General features: G+C 39.7%; 1 non-coding gene across 1 annotated transcript; it reads right to left on the reverse strand.

The window, feature by feature from the left end:
• Window positions 1-16,219: 16,219 nt before the first annotated feature.
• Window positions 16,220-16,327, reverse strand: LOC112761800 (small nucleolar RNA R71). Its single transcript, XR_003182177.1, has one exon. It is a non-coding gene; the product is annotated as a small nucleolar RNA R71 (small nucleolar RNA).
• Window positions 16,328-27,277: the final 10,950 nt, after the last annotated feature.

Raw genomic sequence — 27,277 nt, forward strand, 5'->3', positions numbered from 1 at the left:
CACAAATCTGGCGTTCAAACGCCAGGAGCAGACAAGGAGCTGGCGTCCATTTTCACTCCAACTTCTAACTCTGGCATTCAATTGCTAGTGAGGGATCAGACACACACAAATGCTGATAACAACCCCTCTAAAAAGGCTTCTTCAACCACTTCTGTAGGCAATAAACCTACAGCAACTAAGGTTGAAGAATATAAAGACAAGATACTTTATCCTCAAAAACTCCAGAAAGAGGAGCAGGATATGCAATTTGCTCGCTTTGCAGATTACCTCAGGACTCTTGAAATAAAGATTCCATTTGCAGAAGCACTTGAGCAAATACCTTCTTATGCCAAGTTCATGAAAGAGATATTGAGTCATAAAAAGGATTGGAGAGAAACAGAAAGAGTTCTCCTCACTGAAGAATGCAGTGCAGTCATTCTAAAAAGCTTTCTTGAGAAGCTTAAAGACCCTGGGAGTTTTCTGATACCATGCATATTAGAAGGTAATTGCACCAAGACAGCTTTATGCGATCTTGGGGCAAGCATCAACCTAATACCTGCATCCACTATCAGAAAGCTTGGCTTAACTGAAGAAGTTAAACCAACCCGGATATGTCTCCAACTTGCTGATGGTTCCACTAAATACCCATCAGGCGTGATTGAAGACATGATTGTCAGAGTTGGGCCATTCGCCTTTCCCACTGACTTTGTTGTGCTGGAAATGGAGGAGCACAAGAGTGCTACCCTCATTCTAGGAAGACCCTTCCTAGCAACTGGACGATCCCTCATTGACGTCCAACAGGGGGAAATAACCCTGAGAGTCAATGATGATGAATTCAAGTTGAACGCTGTCAAAGCCATGCAGCATCCAGACACATCAAAAGACTGCATGAAAGTTGATCTTATTGACTCTTTGGTAGAAGAGATCAACATGGATGAGACTCTTGAATCAGAGTTGGAAAACATCTTTAAAGATGTTCAGCCTGATTTAGAGGATTCAGAGGACATGAAAGAGCCTCTGAAATTTCTTCTGGAAGAGGAAAAACCTCCTAAACCCGAGCTCAAGCCATTACCACCATCCTTGAAATACGCATTTCTGGGAGAAGGTGACACTTTTCCAGTGATCATAAGCTCTGCTTTAAATTCACAGGAAGAGGAGGCACTTATTCAAGTGCTAAGGACACACAAGACAGCTCTTGGGTGGTCCATAGGTGACCTTAAGGGCATAAGCCCAGCTAGATGCATGCACAAAATCTTATTGGAGGATAATGCTAAACCAGTGGTTCAACCACAGAGGCGGCTAAATCCAGCCATGAAAGAAGTGGTGCAGAAAGAGGTCACCAAATTACTAGAGACTGGGATTATTTATCCTATTTCTGATAGCCCCTGGGTGAGCCCTGTCCAAGTCGTCCCAAAAAAGGGAGGCATGACAGTGATTCATAATGAAAAAAATGAACTGGTTCCTACAAGAACAGTTACAGGGTGGCGCATGTGTATTGACTATAGAAGGCTCAATACAGCCACCAGAAAGGATCATTTTCCTTTACCATTCATAGACCAGATGCTAGAAAGACTAGCAGATCATGATTATTACTGCTTTTTGGATGGCTACTCAGGCTATAACCAGATTGCAGTAGATCCCCAGGATCAAGAGAAAACAGCATTCACATGTCCATCTGGAGTGTTTACTTATAGAAGGATGCCATTTGGGCTGTGTAATGCGCCTGCAACCTTCCAGAGATGCATGCTCTCTATTTTCTCTGATATGGTGGAAAAATTTCTGGAAGTCTTCATGGATGACTTCTCAGTATATGGAGACTCATTCAGCTCCTGTCTTGATCACCTGAAACTTGTTCTGAAAAGATGCCAAGAAACCAACCTAGTTTTAAACTGGGAAAAATGTCACTTCATGGTGACTGAAGGGATTGTTCTTGGGCATAAAATTTCAAACAAGGGAATAGAGGTGGATCAAGCAAAAATAGAGGTAATTGAAAAATTACCACCACCTGCCAATGTTAAGGCAATCAGAAGCTTTCTGGGGCATGCAGGATTCTATAGGAGGTTTATAAAGGATTTTTCAAAAATTGCAAAACCTCTAAGCAATCTGCTAGCTGCTGACACGCCATTTGTGTTTGACACAGAATGCCTGCAGGCGTTTGAAACGCTGAAAGCTAAGCTGGTCACAGCACCAGTTATTTCTGCACCAGACTGGACATTACCATTTGAGCTAATGTGTGATGCCAGTGATCACGCCATTGGTGCAGTATTGGGACAGAGGCATGACAAGCTTCTGCACGTCATTTATTATGCTAGTCGCGTTTTAAATGATGCCTAGAAAAAAATTACACAACCACAGAAAAAGAATTACTTGCAGTGGTTTATGCCATTAACAAGTTCAGATCATACTTAGTAGGATCAAAAGTGATTGTGTATACTGACTATGCTGCTCTTAAATATCTACTCACAAAGCAGGATTCGAAACCCAGGCTCATCAGATGGGTGTTGCTTCTGCAAGAGTTTGATATAGAAATAAGAGACAGAAAAGGGACAAAGAACCAAGTGGCTGATCATCTGTCCCGAATAGAGCCAGTAGAAGGGACGCCCCTCCCCTCTCTTGAGATCTCTGAAACTTTTCCGGATGAGCATTTATTCGCCATTCAGGAAACACCATGGTTTGCCGATATTGCAAACTATAAAGCTGCAAGGTTCATACCCAAGGAGTACAACAGTATACAAAAGAAGAAATTAATCACTGATGCAAAGTACTACTTGTGGGATGAACCTTATCTCTTTAAGAGATGTGCAGACGGAATAATCTGTAGGTGTGTGCCTAGAGAAGAAGCACAGAGGATCCTATGGCACTGCCATGGATCTCAATATGGAGGCCATTTCGGAGGTGAGCGAACAGCCACCAAGGTCCTCCAATGTGGTTTCTATTGGCCCACACTCTATAGAGATTCCCGAGAGTTTATACGTAACTGTGACAGTTGCCAAAGAGCTGGTAATCTGCCTCATGGTTACGCCATGCCTCAACAAGGAATCTTAGAGATTGAGTTGTTTGACGTATGGGGAATTGACTTCATGGGACCTTTCCCACCATCATACTCAAACACTTATATTCTGGTGGCAGTTGATTATGTGTCAAAATGGGTTGAGGCCATTGCCACACCCACCAATGATACTAAAACAGTGCTGAAGTTCCTCCAGAAACATATCTTTAGCAGGTTCGGTGTCCCTAGAGTGCTAATCAGTGATGGGGGCACTCACTTCTGCAATAAACAGCTTTACTCTGCCATGGTTCGATATGGGATTTGCCACAAGGTGGCTACTCCATATCATCCACAAACCAATGGGTAAGCTGAAGTCTCTAATAGAGAACTAAAAAGAATCCTGGAACGGACAGTAAATACCCGTAGAAAGGATTGGGCACGGAGCTTGGATGATGCTCTGTGGGCTTACAGAACAGCATTCAAGACCCCTATAGGGACCTCTCCATACCAACTGGTGTATGGTAAGGCATGTCACCTGACCGTGGAACTGGAACATAAGGCCTACTGGGCAACCAGATTCCTAAACTTTGATGCCAAATTAGCAGGAGAAAAAAAATTGCTCCAGCTAAATGAGCTAGAGGAGTTCAGATTCACCGCTTTCGAAAATGCCAAGCTTTATAAAGAGAAATAAAAAAAGTGGCATGACAAAAAGCTGTCATCTAGAATTTTTGAACCAGGACAGAAGGTTCTGCTGTTTAACTCTAGACTCAGGCTATTCCCCGGGAAATTGAAATCCCGGTGGAGGGGACCATACGTGATTACAAGCGTATCACCATATGGTTATGTAGAGCTTCAAGATATTGACTCTGACAAGAAGTTCATTGTTAATGGACAGAGAATTAAGCACTATCTTGAAGGCAATGTTGGGCAAGAGTGCTCAAGGTTGAAGCTAGATTAAAAGCTCAGCAAGGTCCAGCTAAGGACATTAAAGAAGCGCTTGTTGGGAGGCAACCCAATTTTTATTTATTTTCATGGTTTTTCATGTTTTATTAGGTTCATGATCATGTGGAGTCACAAAATAAATATTAAAAATTGAAAACAGAATCAAAAAATAGCAGAAGAAAAATCACACCCTGGAGGAAGCACCTGTCTGGCGTTCAACGCCAGAACAGAGCATGGTTCTAGCGCTGAATGCCCAAAATGGGCAACATCCTGGCGCTGAACGCCCAGAACAAGCATGGTTCTGGCGTTCAACGCCAGAAATGGCTAGTAAATGGGCGTTGAACGCCCAAAATGGGCACCAACCTGGTGCTGAACGCCTAGAGTTGTGTGCAAGGGCATTTTGCATGCCTAAATTGGTGCAGGGATGTAAATGCCTTGACACCTCAAGATCTGTGGACCTCACAGGATCATTTCAAGATCTGTGGATCCCACAGGATCCCCACCTTCCCTCCTCATAATCCTAGTTTTTTTTTCCACATCTTCTTCTTCATCTATTCCTTCTTCTTTTGCTCGAGGGCGAGCAACATTCTAAGTTTGGTGTGGTAAAACAATTATGTGAAGGATCTATAGCTCAGTGGTAGAACATGTGGCTGTAAATCAAGAGATCCCTGAGATACCTCAGGGGATGCACTTCCCTCCACATAATTATTGGAAGCAACTGAGGATAGAAATACCAAAAATCACTAGGAATCGAGCCACAAAGGCAAGGAAGAGACATAAAAGAGCTCAAGAACATCATTGGTGCCTCAAGAAGGAAATGCCATCATCACTAAGGTGGACTCGTTCCTTGTTCTTACTTTCTCTGTTTTTTTTTTCTCTATGTTAAGTGCTTATCTATGTTTGTGTCTTCATTACATGATCATTAGTAGTAATTAGTGTCTATTTTGATTTTATCCCCAATTAAGTTATAGTCTATTTTTCTCATCATCAGCAAACATGAATAAAATAGTAGATCTTTTGAATAAGAGGCAATAAAATTTCGAGTTTTTAATAAGAAAAATTCTAATTAGTAACATGTGGTGGCAATGCTTTCTGTCTTCTGAATGAATGCTTGAACAGTGCATATGTCTTTTGAATTTGTTGTTTAAGACTGTTAAATATGTTGGCTCTTGAAAGAATGATGAACATGAGACATGTTATTGATAATCTGAAAAATCATAAAAATGATTCTTGAAGCAAGAAAAAGCAGCAAAGAACAAAGCTTGCAGAAAAAAAATATATATATATAATAAAATAGGCAAAAAAAAATAGAAAGAAAAAGAAAAAGCAAGCAGAAAAAGCCAATAACCCTTAAAACCAAAAGGCAAGGGCAAATAAAAAGGATCCCAAGGCTTTGAGCATCAGTGGATACGAGGGCCTAAAGGAATAAAATCCTGGTCTAAGCGGCTAAACCAAGCTGTCCCTAACCATGTGCTTGTGGCGTGTAGGTGTCAAGTGAGAACTTGAGACTGAGCGGTTAAAGTCAAGGTCCAAAGCAAAAAGAAGAGTGTGCTTAAGAACCCTGGACACCTCTAATTGGGGGCTTTAGCAAAGCTGAGCCACAATCTGAAAAGGTTCACCCAATTATGTGTCTGTGGCATTTATGTATCCGGTGGTAATACTGGAAAACAAAGTGCTTAGGGCCACGGCCAAGACTCATAAAATAGCTGTGTTCAAGAATCATCACACTGAAATAGGAGAATCAATAACACTATCTGAATTCTAAGTTCCTATAGATGCCAATCACTCTGAGCTTCAATGGATAAAGTGAGATGCCAAAACTGTTCAGAAGCAAAAAGCTACTAGTCCCGCTCATCTAATTAGAATCTGAGCTTCACTCAAAAACTCTGAGATATTATTGCTTCTCAACTTATTAGTCTTCTATTTTATTTGTCTAGTTGCTTGAGGACAAGCAACAGTTTAAGTTTGGTATTGTGATGAGCGGATATTTTATACGCTTTTTGGGGTTAATTTCATATAGTTTTTAGTATGTTTTAGTTAGTTTTTAGTTTATTTCCATTAGTTTTTAGGAAAAATTCATATTTCTGGACTTTAATATGAGTTTTATGTTTTTCTGTAATTTCAGGTATTTTTCTGGCTGAAATTGAGGGAGCTGAGCAAAAATCTGATTCAGGCTGAAAAAGGACTGCTAATGCTGTTGGATTCTGATCTCCCTGCACTCAAAGTGGATTTTTTGGAGCTACAGAACTCGAAATGGCGTGCTTCCAATTGTGTTGGAAAGTAGACATCCAGAGCTTTCCAGCAATATATAATAGTTCATACTTTGCTCAAGGATAGATGACTTAAACTGGCGTTCAACGCCAGTTCTCTGCCCAATTCTGGCGTCCAGCGCCAGAAAAGGATTAAAAGTTGGAGTTCAACGCCAGAAATGGATCCAAACCTGGCGTTGAACGCCCAAAATGGCCTTATGCACGTGAATTGCTTAAATCTCAGCCCCAGCACACACCAAGTGGGCCCCAGAAGTGGATCTCTATACCATCTGCTATAGTTTACTCATTTTCTGTAAACCTAGGCTACTAGTTTAGTATTTAAACAACTTTTAGAGACTTATTTTGTACCTCATGACATTTTAGATCTGAACTTTGAACTCTTTGACGGCATGAGTCTCTAAACTCCATTGTTGGGGGTGAGGAGCTCTGCTGTGTCTCGATGAAGTAATGCAAGTATTTCTGTTTTCTATTCAAACACGCTTGTTCCTATCTAAGATGTTCATTCGCGCTTAACTGTGATGAAGGTGATGATCCGTGACACTCATCACCATTCTCAACCCATGAACGTGTGCCTGACAACCACCTCCGTTCTATATCAGATTGAATGAGTATCTCTTAGATCTCTTAATCAGAATCTTCGTGGTATAAGCTAGAATTGATGGCGGCATTCACGAGAATCCGGAAAGTCTAAACCTTGTCTGTGGTATTCCGAGTAGGATTCAAGGATTGAATGACTGTGACGAGCTTCAAACTCCTGAAGGCTATGCGTTAGTGACAAACGCAAAGGAATCAAGGGATTCTATTCCAACCGGATCGAGAACCAACCGGTGATTAGCCGTGCTGTGGCAGAGCGCGTGAGCGTAGTTTTCACTTGAAGGATGGAAGGTAGCCATTGACAACGGTGATCCACCAACACACAGCTTGCCATAGGAGGACGTGCGTGCGTGAACAAGAAGACAGAGGAAGCAGAGATTCAGAAGACAAAGCATCTCCAAAACTCCAACATATTCTTCATTACTGCATAACAAGTAACCTTTAATCCATGCTCTCTTGTTTATTTGCAATTCAACTGATAAACATTATTGACTTCCTGACTAAGATTTACAAGATAACCATAGATTGCTTCAAACCAACAATCTCCGTGGGATTCGACCCTTACTCACGTGAGGTATTACTTGGACGACCCAGTGCACTTGCTGGTCAGTGGTACGAGTTGTGAAAAGTGTGATTCACAATTCGTGCACCATTGCCCCATGGACACCGAGGCAGAATAGATGAATTTCAGACGACACTTCATATTGGTGGTCCTGAAAATGTTCATATGCCCAAAAAGTCAACAGACCGTATCTCCATGGCACATACCTCCTGTTCTTACTTGACTTATAGGTATAGCTCACCTTCGTTGAACTCTATCGCCGGGCTCCTGAATGTTCCACTCCGAGCTTATTCTTGAAAGAAAGGGTTCCTCGGGATGGACGAACAACAAGGGGGGAGAAACCTACAAAAGGCACTCCAATGCTTAAGTTAGTACTTGTGTGTGGTATTTCAAAGAAAAGAGTATTTTGCATAACTCAGATGAGTTTCCTTATTTTTTTTTATAGTAGTTGTCCGAGGTATCCATAATTTGTCCGTTACCGAGTTATAGTGGTAACGTTTTAAGGATCATAACGCTTTGATATGATTAATTGGGATTCTAATTGCCGACCTATAATGTATAAGCCGAGCTTTTCGTAACCGATTTGTAACGGTCATATCATAGCCCCAAGCTGAGCCTGATGAAGTTTTAATGAAGCAGGTTGAGCTTAAATTTGTTATAGGTCAGCTTGTATGCTGTGGAGCCCCCAGCTCAATCTTGTTTATTAAAACTTTATTTGAAAAATAAAAAATTTAAAAGTGAAAATTAGAATTCGAAAAGTTTGGAGAGAGAATAGAAAATCATTTAATGAAGTGTGTGCTTATTGAGTTGACGTCGGTTATATTTCCCATGCCATAAATAACGTTAGATTGAATGAATGGTAGAGATTGAAGGTATAGTTTCAAGGATTTAATAAACTTCTTTGGAATTAATACATTTTGGGATCACAACTGTGTTCATAAAAACAAAAGGTGGAACACAACAGTTTCGGAAGGTGTTAAAGCATGAGTAAAAGAGGTTAGTGCATGCCATTGTTTTTGAAATTCTTTTTTTTTTTTGAGTATTGAGTGTGGAAAAAATGAGTGAGGCGCAAAAGAAAGATGATGGTTCGTATAATTGGGTGGGGGAGGATGTAAAAATTCGTGGTTCGCTGTTTGTTGATCAAGATAGTGTAAATGAAATTTATAGACATAAGGTAACCAGGGTAGGTTCTGGTATTAACTTGGTATTGTTGCCATGTTTGAGGTCTGAAAGAGTTTTTCACTGTAAAAATGATTTTGAGTGTTTTTATATTTACAATTATTTGTTGTAAGAGCTGTATGTAAAACTACCTTTTACGGAATTTGAGTGTTCTGTGTTGTGGCAATTAAACTGCGCCCCTCTCAACTTCATCCGAACGGATGGACATTTCTGAGATGCCTCAAAATTTTGATGGAGTTTTTGGAGTTGGAACCGAATTTGAGTTTGTTTTTTCCATTGTTCCAAGCCAAGGGGTGCGGAAAGGTGTTTGGGTGAACCTTAACAGTTTTCCAGGTATCAGTATGTTTAAGTTATATAAATCTTCATTCAAAGATTTTAAAGAAATGTTTTGAATGTGAAAAATGTGGACAAAGAATTTCTGTTTTATTTAGATGAGCATTTGTATGAGAAATTCCCTTTGTATTGGTGCCTCCAACCTGTTCATGTTCTTAGTCCTGATGTTATTAGTGGTAGGGATACCTGTATAATAGAATTTCTAATGACTCACATTAGAAATGGAGATTTGATTTCGATTTATGATATTTTCCCGTGGGAAGAAGACAAAGAGTCTGTTGTGAAGTACATGGGTAAGTGATTTTGATTTTAGTTGTGAAAGTGAAGTTACTCTTATCACGTTCTGATTTCGGTTTTGATTTTCCAGGTGAGAAATATACCGCGTTACTGCGACTGCTTTAAGGGCTCGACTAAGGAGCCAAAATATGGATAAAGAGGGGTCGTCATTGAACTCCATAATTGATTTGGAAGGGGAGGTCAATCAACCTAAAAGGAAACTGATTAAGTTTAAGAAGAGGAAAACGGATGTGAACCCTGTAGTTGATGGAGTAGATGGGGGTGGGTAAGGGTATATCACTGGACGAAGTTACAAACTGGGGTGTGAATCAGGAGAGGTTGCATTCTTTTTCTGACGTTGGAGACGTGACTTTTATATGGCATAAGAATTTTCCAGTTGCGGTTGTTACCGACGAGGTGTTACAGTCTCCGTTGGATGTGCAATTGGCTATGGATATTGGTGATGTTGCAATTGACCAGTATATGCAGGTACATCAATATAATATGATTTCTTATTTTTTTTAATATACAGAGCATAATTTTTCGTGTTTTAGGTACTCGGACTCCAGTTGGCCAGTATTGGTTAGAGTCAAGAGAAGAAGCATAGAAGGTTGATAGAGAATAAGGATTTTGAAGTTCTTAAGAGTGAACTTGCCGAAAATAAGAAGTTGGTATCCGAGCTGAAGGAACAGATCGGTTTGAAGGATGAAGAGCTAAAAACTCTAAGGGATAGTTGTGATAAAAGTTCCCAATCGCTAAAGAAATATGAAAAATATATTGAAAGTATCCAAAAGCAATTAATTGAGACCACTGAAAAAATGAAGACTTTGGAAAAAAAAGGAAACCGAGATTCTTGACGCCTTTGTGGAAGGATTTGGGAGAGTTGTTAATCAAGCTAAACTGTTGGCACCCGAGCAGGATTTTAGTGCAATGGATCCGGCGAAGCTTGTGCATAATGGTATGCTTATTGATGATGAGGAGGTGGCTCCAGAAGAGGAGGGTGAGACTGGGGCAGATAGCTAATCTTTTAATTACAAATGGAGATTTGATTTTTTGAATTTTGCCTAATATCGCTTGGTTGTAATATATTGAACTTTTTATTACTTTAGTTTGATAAACTAAATGTTTTTTGATCCCCTAATATTATGTTGATAACATTAGGAATGTTTGGATTGTGTAATTGATCTTGTTGGTGTGTTTGACACGAAGTTGGTATTTGTATGTTTAGAAGCTTCATGAGGTTGATTGATTTTTAGTATATTCGAAGATAGAATATAGGTCAGGAAATTGATTGATCCTGATGAAAATAGAATTCTATTGATTGTATCGATGGCTAATATGCCAAGCATGTACAAAAGAATATTTGATAATTGTTAATGAAGAGACAAATTTAGACATAATTTGGAAAGAGTAATGCGTAATAAGTAGTGATAAATTTATAACCTTTGAATACAAAGGCACAGGTAGGCTTGCCTCGTTAAAACCTCTCCAAGCAAAATCCTTGTGGAAAAAATCTTGTGAGTAGAAAAAAGGGTACAAGCCTGACCCTGCTCTAACTATAATAAAGTTTTAAAGAAGAGACATTCCAAGTGTTCGGTATAACAGTACCATCAAGTGATTGTAGACGGTAAGCACCGTTACCTAATACTTCCATTATTCGAAAGGGACCATCCCAGTTTGTTGCTAATTTGTCGTGAGCAGGGGGTTTCCTGATTTGCTCTGCTTTTCTCAAGACTAAGTCGTTTTATTGGAAAGATCTTGGTTTAAGGTGTTGGTTGTACTGCCGAGCTATATGCAATTGCATAGCTCGGTGATGAATCTTTGTTGGACTGCGAACTTCTTCAATAACATCAAGGTCATGTTTTCGAGCCTCATTGTCTTTGTGGAGGTCAAAAAGCTGTGTTCGGAGTGAGGATTGTGAGATCTCTATGGGGATCATTGCTTCTGAACCGTATACTAGTCAGAATGGTGTTTTCTTTGTTGTTGAGTGAATAGTGGTATTGTACCCCCAAATTACCTCGGGAACTAGGTTGGCCCAAAGTCCCTTGGCGTTTCAAGCTTTTTTTAGGGCATGTAGGAGGACTTTATTCGCGGCCTCTGCTAATCCATTTATTTGTGGATGTTCTATGGTGCACGAAATTGTGATCACACCTTTCACAACTCCGCACAACTAACCAGCAAGTGCATTGGGTCGTCCAAGTAATACCTTACGTGAGTGAGGGTCGATCCCATGGAGATTGTCGGGTTTAAGCAAGCTATGGTTATCTTGTAAATCTTAGTCAGGAGATTAATGATAAAAATGATTTCGTTATGAAAAGTAAATAATATGAATTAAATGGTACTTGTGATTCAGTAATGAGGAACAGGTTGAGGTTCCAGAGATGCTCTGTTGTCTGAATCTCTACTTTCCTACTGTCTTCTTCTCCAAACAGGCATGGCTTCCTTCAATGGCAAGCTGTATGATCCCCTCGGATGAAAAATACCATGTACGATCTCTGCACGGCTAATCAACTGTCGAATTTCTCGTCTCGGGTGAAAAATACCAGGTACAGCTACCGCACGGCTAATCATCTGTCGGTTCTCACTAGCATCGGAATAGGATCTCTATATCCTTTTGCACACTGTCACTGCACTCAACATTCGCAAGTTTGAAGCTCGTCACAATCATCCCTTTCCAGATCCTACTCGGAATACCACAGACAAGGTTTAGACTTTCTGGATCCCAAGAATGCTGCCAATGGTTCTAGCCTATACCACGAAAATTCTGATCCTACGGACTCGGTCCGTGGATCAGAGACCCAAGAGATACGCACTCAAGCTGTCGCCCAATGACTATGTTGAGCTCAGATAGAACGGGAGTGGTTGTTAGGCACGCGTTCATAAATGTGAGAATAATGATGAGTGTCACAGATCATCATCTTCTCCAGATTGAAGTACGAGTGATTATCTTAGAATAAGCGTGATTGAATAGGAAACAGTAGTAATTGCATTAATCCATTGAAACACAGCAAAGCTCCTGATGAGCGGATAATTTGTACGCTTTTTGGCATTGTTTTTAGTATGTTTTTAGTAGGATCTAGTTACTTTTAGGGATGTTTTCATTAATTTTTATGTTAAATTTATATTTATGGACTTTACTATGAGTTTGTGTGTTTTTCTGTGATTTCAGGTATTTTCTGGCTGAAATTGAGGGACTTGAGCAAAAATCAGATTCAGAGGTTGAAGAAGGACTGCTGATGCTGTTGGATTCTAACCTCCCTGCACTCAAAGTGGATTTTCTGGAGCTACAGAACTCAAAATGGCGCGCTTCCAATTGCGTTGGAAAGTAGACATCCAGGGCTTTCCAGCAATATATAATAGTCTATACTTTAAACGAGTTTAGAAGACGTAAAAGGGCGTTGAAGGCCAGTTCTACGCTGCTGTCTGGAGTTAAACGCTAGAAACAAGTCACAAACCAGAGTTGAACGCCAGAAATACGTTACAACCTGGCGTTCAACTCCAGAAAGAGCCTCTGCATGTATAACATTCAAGCTCAGCCCAAGCACACACCAAGTGGGCCCCGGAAGTGGATTTATGCATCAATTACTTACTCCTGTAAACCCTAGTAGCTAGTTTATTATAAACAGGACTTCTTACTATTGTATTAGACATCTTCGGATCATCCTGAGTTTTATCTTTGGATTATCTTTTGATCTATTGATCACGTTTGGGGGCTGGCCATTCAGCCATGCCTGGACCATTATCACTTATGTATTTTCAACGGTAGAGTTTCTACACTCCATAGATTAAGGTGTGGAGCTCTGTTGTTCCTCAAAGATTAATGCAAAGTACTACTGTTTTCTATTCAATTAATCTTATTTCGCTTCTAAGATATTCATTCGCTCTTCAACCTGAATGTGATGAATGTGACAATCATCATCATTCCCTATGAACGCGTGCCTGACAACCACTTCCGTTCTACCTTCGACTGAATGAGTATCTCTTAGATCTCTTAATCAGAATCTTCGTGGTGTAAGCTAGAATGATGGCGGCATTCAAGAGAATCCGGAAAGTCTAAACCTTGTCTGTGGTATTCCGAGTAGGATTCAATAATTGAATGACTGTGACGAGCTTCAAACTCGCGAGTGCTGGGCGTAGTGACAGACGCAAAAGGAGGGTGAATCCTATTCCAGCATGATCGGGAACCTCAGATGATTAGCCATGCCGTGACAGGGCATCTTGGACCATTTTCACAAGAGGAGGGGATGTAGCCACTGACAACGGTGATGCCCTTGCATAAAGCCAGCCATGGAAAGGAGTAAGACTGATTGGATGAAGGCAGCAGGAAAAGCAGAGGTTCAGAGGAACGAAAACATCTCTATACGCTTATCTGAAATTCTCACCAATGAATTACATAAGTGTTTCTATCCTTCTTTTATTAATAATTTTTGAAAACTACATAACTATTTTATATCCGCCTGACTGAGATTTACAAGGTGACCATAGCTTGCTTCATACCAACAATCTCCGTGGGATTCGACCCTTACTCACGTAAAGTATTACTTGGATGACCCAGTGCACTTGCTGGTCAGTTATACGAAGTTGTGAAGATATGTTTAGACCTTGGTTCTGTGCATCCGTTTTTGGTGCCATCGCCAGGGAATCAATTTCGTATAATAATTCACAACCTGAGTAACAATTTCGCATACCAAGTTTTTGGCGCCGTTGCCGGGGATTGTTCGAGTTTGGACAACTGACGGTTCATCTTGTTGCTCAGATTAGGTAACTTTCTTTCTGTTTTATTTTCAAAAAGTTTTCAAAAAAAAAAATTTTTTTTTTCAAAAATCTTTCAAAAATTTTTCCTTTGTTTTCGAAAAAATTTTAAAAAAAATAAAAATGTTTTCAAAAAAATATTTTTCTTCAGAATTTTTAAGAATGAATTCTAGTGTTTCATAAGGCATGTTGAAGCCTGGTTGGCTGTAAAGCCACGACTGTAGGACATGTCAGGCGTGTCACGTCTGAGTTACATACTAAAGCTTGGCTGGCTATTAAGCCATGCCTGACCCTTTGATTGGAGCTTTAGACTAAAGAGCATAAGATTCCTGGAATTCATATTAAAAATTTTGGAATCCTTATTTTTCTTTTTTTAAAAAAATGATTTTCGAAAAAAATTAAAAGAAAATACAAAAAAAAATTATAAAATCACAAAAATCAAAAATATTTTCATATTTCTTGTTTGAGTCATGTGTCATGTTATAAGTTTGGTGTCAATTGCATATTCATATTGCATCTTTCGAAAATTGCATTCATGCATGTGTTCTTCATGATCTTCAAGTTGTTCTTGGTAAGTCTTCTTGTTTGATCTTGATGTCTTATTTTGTGTTGTACGATGTTTTTCATATGCATTCTTGAATTCTTAGTGCCTAAGCATTAAAGATTTCTAAGTTTGGTATCTTGCATGTTTTCTTTGCATTAAAAAATTTTTTTCAAAAATGTGTTCTTGATGTTCATCATGATCTTCATAGTGTTCTTGGTGTTCATCTTGACGTTCATAGTGTTCTTGCATGCATTCCTTGTTTTGATTCAAAAATAAAAGAGAAAAACATGAAAATGATGTTTTAATTTTTCTCTCTCATCATAAAAATTCAAAAATAAAAAAAATATCTTTCCCTTCTTCTCTCTCATAAATTCAAAAATTAGATTTGACTTTTTCAAAAATTTTTAAAATTCAATTGTTTCTTATGAGTCAAATCAAATTTTCAATTTAAAAATCTTATCTTTTTCAAAATCTTTTTCAAAAATCAAATCTTTTTCATTTTTCTTAGTTATTTTCGAAAATTTTAAAAATATTTTTCAAAAAATCTTTTTCTTAATTTTACATCATATTTTCGAAAATAACATCATCAATTAAAGTTTTGATTCAAAAATTTCAAGTTTGTTACTTGTTAAGAAAGATTCAAACTTTAAGTTCTAGAATCATATCTTGTGATTTCTTGTGAATCAAGTCATTAATTGTGATTTTCAAAATCAAATCTTTTTCAAAAACTAATTTCTATCATATCTTTTCAAAAATATCTTCTTATCTTATCTTTTTCAAAAAAATTTTGATTTCAAAATATCTTTTCTAACTTCCTAACTTCTTATCTTTTCAAAATTTGTTTCAACTAACTAACTAACTTTTTGTTTGTTTCTTACCTTTTTCAAAACTACCTAACTAACTCTCTCTCTCTAATTTTCGAAAATATCTTCCCTCTTTTTCAAAAATTCTTTTTAATTAACCAATTATTTTAATTTTTTATTTTAATTTTCAAAAATTTCTAACCTTTTTCAAAAACTATTTTCAAAAATCACTAACTCTTTTTCAATAATTATTTTCGAAAATCCTCTCCCTCTCTCATCTTATTCTATTTATTTATTCATCTACTAACATCTCTTCCTCACATCACTCACCAAATTCGAACCCTCTCTTCTATCTGTGTTCGAATTTTCTCTCTTCTTGTCCTCTTCTACTAACAATAAGGAACCTCTTTACTGTGACATAGAGGATTCCTCTTCTTTTCTTTTTCTCTTCTCTTTCTTATGAGCAGGAACAAAGAAAAAGGCATTCTTGTTGAAGCTGATCCAGAACCTGAAAGGACTCTGAAGAGAAAACTAAGAGAAGCTAAATTACAACAATCCAGAGACAACCTTATTGAAAATTTCGAACAAGTAAAGGAGATGGCAGCCGAACCCAACAACAATAATGCAAGGAGAATGCTTGGTGACTTTACTGCACCTAATTCCAATTTACATGGAAGAAGCATCTCCATTCCTACCATTGAAGCAAACAATTTTGAGCTGAAACTTCAGCTAGTTTCTCTGATGCAGCAGAACTGCAAGTTTCATGGACTTCCATCTGAAGATCCTTTTCAGTTCTTAACTGAATTCTTGCAGATCTGTGATATTGTTAAGACTAATGGAGTAAATCCTGAAGTCTACAGGCTCATGCTTTTCCCTTTTGCTGTAAGAGACAGAGCTAGAGTGTGGTTGGACTCTCAACCCAAAGACAGCCTGAACTCTTGGGATAAGTTAGTCACGGCTTTCTTAGCCAAGTTCTTTCCTCCTCAAAAGCTGAGCAAGCTTAGAGCTGATGTTCAAACCTTCAGACAGAAAGAAGGTGAATCCCTCTATGAAGCTTGGGAAAGATACAAACAGCTGACCAAAAAGTGTCCTTCTGACATGCTTTCAGAATGGACCATCCTGGATATATTCTATGATGGTTTATCTGAGCTATCAAAGATGTCATTGGATACTTCTGCAGGTGGATCCATTCACCTAAAGAAAACGCCTGCAGAAGCTCAAGAACTCATTGACATGGTTGCTAATAACCAGTTTATGTACACTTCTGAGAGGAATCCTGTGAGTAATGGGACGCCTATGAAGAAGGGAGTTCTTGAAATTGATACTCTGAATGCCATATTGGCTCAGAATAAAATATTGACTCAGCAAGTCAATATGATTTCTCAGAGTCTGAATGGAATGCAAGCTGCATCCAACAGTACTCAAGAGGCTTCTTATGAAAAAGAAGCTTATGATCCTGAGAACCCTGCAATAGCAGAGGTAAATTACATGGGTGAACCATATGGAAACACCTATAATCCATCATGGAGAAATCATCCAAATCTCTCATGGAAGGATCAAAAGCCTCAACAAGGCTTTAATAATGGTGGAAGAAACAGGTTTAACAATAATAAACCTTTTCCATCATCCACTCAGCAACAGACAGAGAACTCTGAACAAAATACCTCTAATTTAGCAAACTTAGTCTCTGATCTATCCAAGGCCACTGTAAGTTTCATGAATGAAACAAGGTCTTCCATTAGAAATTTGGAAGCACAAGTGGGCCATTTGAGTAAAAGGATCACTGAAATCCCTCCTAGTACTCTCCCAAGCAATACAGAAGAGAATCCAAAAGGAGAGTGCAAGGCCATCGACATAAGCACCATGGCCGAACCTGTAAGGGAAGGAGAGGAAGTGAATCCCAAGGAGGAAGACCTCCTGGGACGTCCAGTGATCAATAAGGAGCTTCCCTCTGAGGAACCAAAGGACTTTGAGGCTCATCTAGAGACCATAGAGATTCCATTGAACCTCCTTATGCCATTCATGAGCTCTGATGAGTATTCCTCTTCTGAAGAGAATGAGGATGTTACTGAAGAGCAAGCTGCCAAGTTCCTTGGTGCAATCATGAAGCTAAATGCCAAATTATTTGGCATTGATACTTGGGAAGATGAACCTCCCTTGTTCACTAATGAACTAAGTGATCTGGATCAACTGACATTGCCTCAGAAGAGACAGGATCCTGGAAAGTTCATAATACCTTGTACTATAGGCACCATGATCTTTAAGGCTCTGTGTGACCTTGGTTCAGGGATAAACCTCATGCCCCTCTCTGTAATAGAGAAACTGGGAATCTATGGGGTGCAAGCTGCTAAAATCTCGTTAGAGATGGCAGACAATTCAAGAAAACAGGCTTATGGACAAGTAGAGGACGTGTTAGTAAAGGTTGAAGGCCTTTACATCCTTGCTGATTTCATAGTCCTGGATACTGGAAAGGAAGAGGATGAATCCATCATCCTAGGAAGACCTTTCCTAGCCACAGCAAGAGATGTGATTGATGTGAACAGAGGAGAATTGATCCTTCAAATAAATGAGGACAACCTTGTGTTTACAACTCAAGGATCTCTCTCTGCATCCATAGAGAGGAAGCATAAAAAGCTTCTCTCAAAGCATAGTCAAACAAAGCCCCCACAGTCAAACTCTAAGTTTGGTGTTGGGAGGCCACAACCAAACTCTAAGTTTGGTGTCAAACCCCTATATCCAAACTCTAAGTTTGGTGTTGGGAGGTTTCAACAAAGCTCTGCACATCTGTGAGGCTCCATGAGAGCTCACTGTCAAGCTATTGACATTAAAGAAGCGCTTGTTGGGAGACAACCCAATGTTTATTTATCTAATTTTCATTGTTTTTCATGTTTTATTAGGTTCATGATCATGTGGAGTCACAAAATAAATATAAAAATTGAAAACGGAATCAAAAACAGCAGAAGAAAAATCACACCCTGGAGGAAGACCTTACTGGCATTTAAACGCCAGTAAGAAGCATGTTTTGGGTGTTCAACGCCAGAACAGAGCATGGTTCTGGCGCTGAATGCCAGAAATGGGCAGCATCTGGGCGTTTGAACGCCAGAAATGCACCCTGGAGGAGAGCTGGCGCTGAACGCCCAGAACAAGCATGGTTCTGGCGTTCAACGCCAGAAATAGGCTACAAATGGGCGTTCAACGCCCAGAACAAGCACCAATCTGGCGCTGAACGCCCAAAGTTGTATGCAAGGGAATTTTCCATGCATAATTTGGTGCAAGGTTATAAATCCTTGATCACCTCAGGATCTGTGGACCCCACAGGATCCCCACCTACCTCCACTACTTCTTCTCACCCCTCTTTCACACAATCCCATAAACACTCTTCCCCAAAACCCTTCACCAATCACCTCAATCTCTCTTCCCCATCACCTCTTCACCACTCACAATCCATCCACTCTTCCCCATAAACCTACCTCATAAACTCCACCTACCTTCAAAATTCAAAAACAATTTCCCTCCCATCCCACCCTAAATGGCCGAACCTAACCCACCCTCCCTTCCCTATATATAGCCCTCCATTCTTCTTCATTTTCACACAACACAACCCTCTCTTTCCCTTCTTGGCCGAAAACACCCCCCTCTTCTCCATATTTTCTTCTTCTTCTTCATCTAATTCTTTCTTTTCTTACTCGAGGGCGAGCAATATTCTAAGTTTGGTGTGGTAAAAGCATAAGCTTTTTGTTTTAACATTACCATTGATGGCACCTAAGACCGGAGAATCCTCTAGAAAAGGGAAAGGGAAGATAAAAGCTTCCACCTCCGAGTCATGGGAGATGGAAAGGTTCATCTCCAAAGCCCATCAAGACCACTTCTATGATGTTGTGGCCAAGAAGAAGGTGATCCCCGAGGTCCATTTCAAACTCAAAAGAAATGAGTATCCGGAGATCCGACATGAAATTTAAAGAAGAGGTTGGGAAGTTCTAACAAACCCCATCCAACAAGTCGGCATCCTAATGGTTCAAGAGTTCTATGCTAATGCATGGATCACTAGGAACCATGATCAAAGTAAGAACCCGAACCCAAAGAATTATCTCACCATGGTTCGGGGGAAATACTTAGATTTTAGTCCGGAAAATGTGAGGTTGGCATTCAACTTGCCAAACATGGAAGAGAACGTACGCCCCTACACAAGGAGAGTCAACTTTGATCAAAGGTTGGACCAAGTCCTCATGGACATATGTGTAGAAGGAGCTCAATGGAAGATTGACTCAAAAGGCAAACCGGTTCAACTAAGAAGACTGGACCTTAAGCCTGCAGCTAGAGGATGGTTGGAGTTCATTCAATGCTCAATCATTCCCACTAGCAACCGGTCTGAAGTTACTATAGACCTGGCCATCATGATCCATAGCATCATGATTGGAGAAGAGGTGGAAGTTCATGAGATTATACCTCAAGAACTCTACAAGGTGGCTGACAAGTCCTCCACTATGGCAAGGTTAGCCTTTCCTCACCTCATTTGCCACCTATGCAATTCGGCTGGGATTGACATAGAGGGAGATATCCTCATTAAAGAGGACAAGCCCATCACTAAGAAAAAGATGGAGCAAGCAAGAGAGCCCATTCATGGAGCTCAAGAGGCGCATGAAGCTCATCACCATGAGATCCCGGAGATGCCTTAAATGCATTTTCCTCCACAAAACTATTGGGAGAAAATCAATACCTCCCTAGGAGAATTAAGTTCCAACATGGGACAATTAAGGGTGGAACATCAAGAGTACTCCATCATCCTTCATGAAATAAGAGAAGATCAAAAAGCAATGAGGGAGGAGCAACAAAGACAAGGAAGAGACATAGAAGAGCTCAAGGACATCATTGGTTCCTCAAGAAGGAAACGCCACCATCACTAAGGTGGACTCATTCCTTGTTCTTACATTCTCTGTTTTTCGTTTTCTATGTTAAGTGCTTATCTATGTTTGTGTCTTCATTACATGATCATTAGTATTTAGTAACTTTGTTTTAAAGTTATGAATGTCCTATGAATTCATCACCTCTCTTAAATGAAAACTGTTTTAATTCAAAAGAACAAGAAGTACATGAGTTTCGAATTTATCCTTGAACTTAGTTTAATTATATTGATGTGGTGACAATGCTTCTTGTTTTCTGAATGTACGCTTGAACAGTGCATATGTCTTTTGAAGTTGTTATTTAAGAATGTTAAATATGTTGGCTCTTGAAAGAATGATGACTAGGAAACATGTTATTTGATAATCTGAAAAATCATAAAAATGATTCTTGAAGCAAGAAAAAGCAGCAAAGAAAAAAATCTTGCAGAAAAAAAAAATAGGCGAAAAAAAATATAGAAATAAAAAGCTAGCAGAAAAAGCCAAAGCTCTTAAAACCAAGAGGCAAGAGCAAAAAGCCAATAACCCTTAAAACCAAAAGGCAAGGGTAATAAAAAGGATCCCAAGGCTTTGAGCATCAGTGGATAGGAGGGCCTAAAGGAATAAAATCCTGGCCTAAGTGGCTAAACCAAGCTGTCCCTAACCATGTGCTTGTGGCGTGAAGGTGTCAAGTGAAAACTTGAGACTGAGCGGTTAAAGTCAAGGTCCAAAGCAAAAAAAGAGTGTGCTTAAGAACCCTGGACACCTCTAATTGGGGACTTTAGCAAAGCTGAGTCACAATCTGAAAAGGTTCACCCAATTATGTGTCTGTGGCATTTATGTATCCGGTGGTAATACTGGAAAACAAAGTGCTTAGGGCCACGGCCAAGACTCATAAAATAGCTGTGTTCAAGAATCATCATACTGAACTAGGAAAATCAATAACACTATCTGAACTCTGAGTTCCTATAGATGCCAATCATTCTGAACCTCAATGGATAAAGTGAGATGCCAAAACTATTCAAGAGGCAAAAAGCTATAAGTCCCGCTCATATGATTGAAGCTATATTTCATTGATAGTTTGGAATTTATAGTATATTCTCTTCTTTTTATCCTATTTGATTTTCAGTTGCTTAGGGACAAGCAACAATTTAAGTTTGGTGTTGTGATGAGCGGATAATTTGTACGCTTTTTGGCATTGTTTTTAGTATGTTTTTAGTAGGATCTAGTTACTTTTAGGGATGTTTTCATTAGTTTTTATATTAAATTCATATTTCTGGACTTTACTATGAGTTTGTGTGTTTTTCTGTGATTTCAGGTATTTTCTGGCTGAAATTGAGGGACTTGAGCAAAAATCAGATTCAGAGGTTGAAGAAGGACTGCTGATGCTGTTGGATTCTGACCTCCCTGCACTCAAAGTGGATTTTCTGGAGCTACAGAACTCAAAATGGCGCACTTCCAATTGCGTTAGAAATTAGACATTCAGGGCTTTTCAGAAATATATAATAGTCGATACTTTGAACGAGTTTAGACGACGTAAAAGGGCATTGAACGCCAGTTCTACGCTGGTGTCTGGAGTTAAACGCCAGAAACAAGTCACAAACCAGAGTTGAACGCCAGAAATACGTTACAACCTGGCGTTCAACTCCAGAAAGAGCCTCTGCACGTATAACATTCAAGCTCAGCCCAAGCACACACCAAGTGGGCCCCGAAAGTGGATTTATGCATCAATTACTTACTCCTGTAAACCCTAGTAGCTAGTTTATTATAAATAGGACTTCTTACTATTGTATTAGACATCTTCGGATCATCCTGAGTTTTATCTTTGGATTATCTTTTGATCTATTGATCACGTTTGGGGGCTGGCCATTCAGCCATGCCTGGACCATTATCACTTATGTATTTTCAACGGTAGAGTTTCTACACTCCATAGATTAAGGTGTGGAGCTCTGCTGTTCCTCAAAGATTAATGCAAAGTACTACTGTTTTCTATTCAATTAATCTTATTTCGCTTCTAAGATATTCATTCGCTCTTCAACCTGAATGTGATGAACATGACAATCATCATCATTCCCTATGAACGCGTGCCTGACAACCACTTCCGTTCTACCTTCGACTGAATGGGTATCTCTTAGATCTCTTAATCAGAATCTTCGTAGTGTAAGCTAGAATGATGGCGGCATTCAAGAGAATTCGGAAAGTCTAAACCTTGTCTGTGGTATTCCGAGTAGGATTCAATGATTGAATGACTGTGACGAGCTTCAAACTCGCGAGTGCTGGGCGTAGTGACAGACGCAAAAGGAGGATGAATCCTATTCCAGTATGATCGGGAACCTCAGATGATTAGCCATGCCATGACAGGGCATCTTGGACCATTTTCACAAGAGGAGGGAATGTAGCCACTGACAACGGTGATGCCCTTGCATTAAGCCAGCCATGGAAAGGAGTAAGACTGATTGGATGAAGGCAGCAGGAAAAGCAGAGGTTCAGAGGAATGAAAGCATCTCTATACGCTTATCTGAAATTCTCACCAATGAATTACATAAGTGTTTCTATCCTTCTTTTATTAATAATTTTCGAAAACTACATAACTATTTTATATCCGCCTGACTGAGATTTACAAGGTGACCATAGCTTGCTTCATACTAACAATCTCTGTGGGATTCGACCCTTACTCACGTAAGGTATTACTTGGACGACCCAGTGCACTTGCTGGTCAGTTATGCGAAGTTGTGAAGATATGTTTAGACCTTGGTTCTGTGCATCCGTTTTTGGTGCCATCGCCAGGGAATCAATTTCGTACAATAATTCACAACCTAAGTAACAATTTCGCATACCAGCTCCTCACCCCCACCTATGGGTTTAGAGACTCATGCCATCAGAGATACAATATGAAATGTAAAAAAATGTCGTGATCCCTGAATGAATCTCTAAAAGTAGTTTTTATACTAAACTAGTAACTTAGGTTTACAGAAAAATGAGTAACTAAGTGCAGATAGTGCAGAAATCTACTTCTGGGACCCACTTGGTGAGTGTTTGGGCTGAGCTTTCAAGCTTTCACGTGATTATGCCTCAAATTGGAGTCAAACGCCACCGTGGGTGCCAAAATGGGTGTTTAACGCCAAGAAGTATGCCAGTTCTGGCGTTTTACGCTAGAAAGTTTTTGGCTGGCGTTTAACGCCAGTTTGGGCCATTAAATCTCAGGAAAAGTATGGAATATTATATATTACTGGAAAGCCCAAGATGTCTAATTTCCAACGCAATTGAGAGCGCGCCAATTGGGCTTCTGTAGCTCCAGAAAATTCATTTCGAGTGCAGGAGGGTCAGAATCCACCAGCATCTGCAGTCCTTTCTCAGCCTCTGAATCAGATTTTTGCTCAGGTCCCTCAATTTCAGCAAGAAAATACCTGACACTATAGAAAAATACACAAACTCATAGTAAAGTCCAGAAATGTGATTTTTGAAGAAAAACTAATAAAAATATAATAAAAAGTAACTAAAATATACTAAAAACTACCTAAAAATAATGCTAAAAGGGGTATAAATTATCCGCTCATCATTCTACTGAAGAGAAGTGTTGTTTGATTCCTAAATTCTACAAAGAATATTTGAAGATGTTATTGGCAAACTGGTGACCATTATTTGTGATAATGTGCCGAGGTATGCCGAATCGACAAATAATGTGTTTCCAGACAGAAGAAATCATTTCCTGGGATGCAATTTTTGCTAGAGGTAGGGCTTCTATCCATTTCGAGAAGTAATCGATAGCGACAATAAAAAATTTTACCTGTCTAGGTGCTAAGGGGAAGGGGCCGAGTATATCAAGCCCCCAGTGGTTGAAAGGCCAACTTACTTCAGAGTTATGTAGTTCCTCAACTGGAAAGTGTGTGATCAAGTCGTGCTTTTGACAACTTGGGCATGTTTTGACCTTTTTGATGCAATCATTCTGTAGTATTGGCCAGTAATTACCTACTCGTAAGATCTTGGAGGATAAGCTCCGTGCCCCAACATGTGTTCCACATATACCTTCGTGAGCCTCGGCTAGTGGAGCTTTGCCTCTGACCTGGATAAACACTTTAACAAAGGACGAGAAAAACCTCGCCGATATAAGGAGTTGTTGTATATGGTGAAGAATGATGCATATCGTCAGAATTTTTGAGCATCAGTGGTTTCTTGTGGGATGATTCCAGATTTGATATATTTGATGTACGGCATCCTCCAATCCTCAGCCTGTACTAAACTCAAAATTTCTGTTAAATTTACACTTGGAGTAGAAAGTGTAGATCGATAAAGAGATGAAGTGGGTGCTTGTGAACTAGCAAGCTTTGATAAAATATCAGCTCGGTGGTTGCTTTCTCGGGGTATATGATTGATTTCGAATTTTGAAAAATTCGAGATCAATGTTTTCACAACATCAAGGTATTTTCCCAGCAATGGATCTTTGACTTGAAAGAGATTGTTTACCTGCTGCACCACTAGCAATGAATCACAGAATACCTTGATTTCCGAGATATTTAACTCTGTTGCTAGTTTGAGGCCAGCAATCAGGGATTTGTATTCAGTCTGATTGTTACTAGCTTTGAAAGAGAGATGTAGAGACTGTTCGATCATAAATCCTTGGCCGTCTTCAAGCAGAACCCCAGCACCACACCCTTGCGGATTTGAGGATCTGTCCACATAGAGTGTCCACTCCGTTAGCTGATTCTCTAGGCATGGGGTAGTGAATTCGGCGATAAAGTCTGCTAGGTATTGGGATTTGACCGGCCCTCTGCTCTGGTATCTGATATCAAACTCTGAAAATTTGGTAGACCATTTAATAAGTCGGCCTGCAAGCTCGGGCTTGTGCAACACCTGTCGGAGAGGTTGATCTGTTTTGACAGTGATACTATGACTCTGAAAATATGGCTGAAGACACCAAGCTGAAAAGATTAAAGTGAGAGCTAATTTCTCAATTTTCGAGTAGTGAAGCTCGGCATTCTACAGGCACTTGCTGATAAAGTAAATCGGTTGTTGCTGCTTTTGTCTTTTTGCTACAAGTACAGAACTTATTGCCCAGTCAGTAATAGATAAATATAAGTAAAGCTCTTTCCATTGTAGGGTTTTTGTAAAATAGGAGGTTTTGAAATTATCGTTTTATGCTAGAAAAAGCTTTTTCGCATTCCTGATTCCAAATAAAATTGTTTTTCTTTTTTAACGTTTAAAAAAAGTGGAAAGATTTGGAGGCTAAGCATGGTAAAAATCTAGCCAAGGCAGCAAGTCTCCCTGTTAGGCGTTGGACCTCTTTAATCGTTTGTGGGCTCGTTATGTCCAAGACTGCTCGGCATTTTTCTGGGTTAGCCTCTATGCCTCGATTTGTGAGTATAAATCCGAGAAACTTGCCCCCTGTACTCCAAAGGCACATTTCTTAGGGTTGAGTCGGATGTTGTATTGTCGGATTTGGTTGATGATCTCCAGCAGGTCATCCAAATGGCTATCGCCGAGCTTTGTTTTAGCTACCATATCGTCGACATACACTTCCAGGTTTTTGCATATTTGATTTGAGAAGACTTTGTCCAAAAGGCATAACCTTATAATAGTAATTTCCATAGGCAGTAATGAATGTAGTTTTATTTTGGTCAGGTGGATGCATTAGAATCTGGTTATAACCAAAATATGCATCCATGAAACTTAAAGTTCTGTATCCTGAAGCACTATCTACTAAAGAGTCAATATAAGGTAAGGGATAAGCATCTTTGGGACATGCTTTGTTGAGATCTGTGAAATCAATACACATGCGTCATTTACTGTTGTGTTTTTTAACCATTACCGCATTCGCCAGCCATGTTGTGAACCGAACTTCTTTGATAAAGCCGGCGTTGATAAGCTACTTGGGTTCTTCCAAGGACGCGTGTTTCTTTTCAATACCCATATTTCTTTTCTTCTGAGTTATAGGTCGGGCAGATGGATCTAATGCCAGTTTGTGAGAAATGCCGAAGGGTAAATTCCGGGCATATCAGTAGGTGTCCACGCAAAGAGGTCAGCGTGTTGTTGTAGAAACTTCTCTAGGGAGAGTTTGTCTTCTGAGCTGAGAGTTGTACCTACATAAGTGAATTTGTCTGGATTATTATCAAAGTAAACTTTCTGCAGGTCCTCTGTTGGCGTAGGCCTTTCAGCGAATTCGGCCCTTGGGTCAAGGTCGACTAGTGCCGGGAGCTCGTTGGTGCTGCTGACGTTGTTGAAATGGGCATCTATAGCTCGGCTTGGTTGTTTAAGGCTGATATTGTAGCATTGGCGAGCTTCCCGATGGTCACTGTGAATGGTAGCGATAAGGTCATCCTGCACGGGAAACTTGACACAAAGATGAATTGTAGATACTATAGCGCCGAACTTATTTAAAAATGGTCGGCCAAGTATTAGGTTATATGGACTAAAACAATCAACAACTAGGAACTGAACATCAGAAGTTTTTTATAAGGGATGCTCACCCAGTGTGGTTTGTAACCACACAGATCCCAACACTGGGACACGTTCACCTAAAAAGCCAACTAGGTCGCCCGTGGTGGGCTGGAGTATATTATCACTGAGTTTCATCTTACAGAAAGTTGAGTAGAATAAGACATCTGCACTGCTACCTGGATCTATGAGTACTTTTCGTATCAACAAGTCTCCGAGCTGGACGGAGATAACCACAGGATCATCTGATGCCTGGAATGTCATTTATAGGAAATGAGACGATGTTCGGTTGTCACTAAGGTTGCCTGCAACTGATAACATAGCTCAGTAGGAGCACTTTCTTGCCGAGCTTGTTGGTCCTCCACCTGTAAAACCTCCTGAAATACAGTTGATAACTCCGCGCGGTTGGTTGGGGTGGCTTGATGTTGCTCGCTCTTTGTATCTGGAATGATGCCCCGCCGAGGTAACGTCAGCGGACGAGCTAATCGCTCTAAATGATAGCCACCGATGTATTTGTCTAAATGAACTTGCCGAGCTAATTGCTCTAGAAGGTCTTTAGCGATGACATACTCGTCAGTGGTATGCCCATGTTTCTGATAAAAGGACCAATATTTTGATTTTTCTACATTCTTGGTATCTTGGTAGGTGCCGGCTTTGCGTAGTGGTTTGATTAGCTTCGAGTTTAGGATCTCCTTAATGATGTCATCCCGTTTAGTGTTAAACTGAGCATATGATTCATATCGAG

This window comes from Arachis hypogaea, chromosome 16, assembly GCF_003086295.3.
Source record: "Arachis hypogaea cultivar Tifrunner chromosome 16, arahy.Tifrunner.gnm2.J5K5, whole genome shotgun sequence".
Classification (NCBI taxonomy): Eukaryota; Viridiplantae; Streptophyta; class Magnoliopsida; order Fabales; family Fabaceae; genus Arachis; species Arachis hypogaea.